At 46.7% G+C, this 2500-nt stretch overlaps 1 protein-coding gene across 1 annotated transcript in view; it reads left to right on the forward strand.

The window, feature by feature from the left end:
* Positions 1 to 2500, forward strand: part of magixb (MAGI family member, X-linked b) — a 39587-nt gene that overhangs the window by 27838 nt on the left and 9249 nt on the right. The gene's annotated exons all lie outside the window — the stretch shown is intronic.

The following is a 2500-nucleotide window of genomic DNA, read 5'->3' on the forward strand; positions in this document are numbered from 1 at the left end:
AATGGTTATGAGCTAGGAGGCAACTGGTTAGGAGCTAGGAGGCTACTGGTTATGAGCTAGGAGGCTACTGGTTATGAGCTAGGATGCTGCTGGTTATGAGCTAGGAGGCTGCTTGCAGTGCATTTGAACACCTTTATTACCTGTTGATTAAACGTTGAGCTAGGCCTGGAAAATATCCACCATGATACATTCATATAATCAGTAATTAACCAGGGAATTTTTCCAATAGGACACGTTAGACGGAGAGCAACTCAAGCATAAGATCAAGTGTGTTATTATTTAAATCTATTTTAAACCATTGGATAGAGTGCTGCATGGTAGGCATAGCAATAACAAAGAAGCAAGGTTATGTTTTATTAGTGCAGGGGGTTACAGGTCGTTCCATTTGAAAGCACTTTCTAAATCCCACAACAATTACCACGGAACGCTCAACAGCTCCGTACACATGTTAGGGATCACATTTTACACTGAACGTTGCACTACACAGGAAACATTGGAGAGGAGCTCTCATCTCAAACCATGGATTTAGCAATCCATCTCTCAGCTCTATGTGTGTGTATTGCCTTGTAAGGAGTGGTGGTGAGGAGCAGTGGTTCACAGCCGAGTCCCCCCCGGTGAGTGAGGTGTTTCTCCCCCCGGAGGGTCAAGCCCTTAAATCACTGTCCTTTTTTTCCTCCTGGCTCAGTGATCAAACTATTTGGTGTGTTGCCCGGGATGGTTCATCTGGAGGTTCTGCAGACTAGACAGGCCATCAAGTAATTGCAGATTAAAAAGTGTCAACTCTGGCTCCATGCCAGAGTGGGGGGAGAGAGAATACCTTTTCTCCAGAGGGGAACCAAACTGGGAAGGTTGCCTTTGTTTGGTGGTCTTACATAAAATGATTTGCATCCCTGTTTAACTTCCTCTTTTTTGTTTAGACTCTATTGTATCTTCTGGAATAATGTTGATTATTTGCCCAATACAAATCCACATAATGTGCAATCGTTTTGACTACATGGAAAAACACACATTCATCAAACCTGACATGTGTTGTCATGTACCTCGCTCTCTCTCTCTCTCTCTCTCTCTCTCTCTCTCTCTCTCTCTCTCTCTCTCTCTCTGTCTCTCTCGCTCTCTCTCTCTCTGTCTCTCTCACTCTCTCCCACTCGTTCAATCCCCTACTACATACAAGGAGAATGGTGAGGACAAGGTTTAACGGTTAGTCTCTGCTTGGTGTTTGGTACTTAGTTAGTTCAAACATCCATGGACTCAAAGAACGGTTTGATCCAAGACTTTCCTCCTCACCATGAATAATTTGATTAATTGTGGCCCCTCTCAATATGAAAAAAAATATATTAAAGGAGTAAAGCTTCATAGTGTGATGCTTCATTGCAAGCATAGTAAGGCATGTTGGAGGGTCCGGTTTTGTCCTTTTCACCTTGCGATGTGGAGCCACACTATGTTTTTTAATCATCGATGATATAACGAGTACTTTCTCCTCCTTTTCACCTTCTTATTCACACACATGCACACACACGCACGCGCGCACACACACACACACACACACACACACACACACACACACACACACACACACACACACACACACACACACACACACACACACACACACACACACACACACACACACACACACACACACACAGCTGCTACATAGATGTCACAATTTATGGAGACACATCGAACAAATGCATTATGCATATGCATACATCGTATGATTATATGGCCGTGTGTAAGTGTCTACGTCCGTGTGTGTGTGTGTGTGTGTGTGTGTGTGTGTGTGTGTGTGTGTGTGTGTGTGTGTGTGTGTGTGTGTGTGTGTGTGTGTGTGTGTGTGTGTGTGTGTGTGTGTCTGTGTGTTTGTGGCACTGAGTAAGCGAGTGACTGACTGGGTGAGGTCACATTTGTTTTGTATTCTCTGCTCATCAAAGTCAATAATCAGATGGCTCTGCCGGGGTGGGGGGTGGCGGGGGGGGGCTCCCTGTTGTGCAGGGCCTTGAGGTGAGGTCCTCAAGCCTCACAGCTTCATGTGTCACAGACAGTTCCCTCTCTGAGTCACCATCCCTTCAGTAGACACACTGTTTGTTATTGTGACTCAGTGCGGACACGATCTGTCTCTGTGTCTCGCTCTCTGTACGAGATGGGATGTCCGCTCCCGTCCAGAAGGGCAGCCACACGCTGCTGCCTTCGCTTTCAATTCTCAATTCCTTAAGGTTTTCCAACACATTATCACTGTAATAAACAACCCCCTTTACACACACACACGCACCTACGCACGCACGCACGCACTCACACACTCACAGCTATCTCCCTGTGGCCCAAATGGGACACCTTCCCCTCCCCTCTATTGCCGTTTAATTTGCCTTATTGGCTGCCCCGACGTTCACTAACGTTGTCTCCGTGACATCATCACAGTTGTAAGACTGCAGTACAGGGGGACCACCTCTCTGCCTCCCTGCCTCCCTGCCTCCCTCCCTGCCTCCCTCCCTCCTCCCATGTC

The sequence above is a fragment of the Gadus morhua genome, chromosome 1 (assembly GCF_902167405.1).
Source record: "Gadus morhua chromosome 1, gadMor3.0, whole genome shotgun sequence".
In the NCBI taxonomy this organism is placed as follows: domain Eukaryota; kingdom Metazoa; phylum Chordata; class Actinopteri; order Gadiformes; family Gadidae; genus Gadus; species Gadus morhua.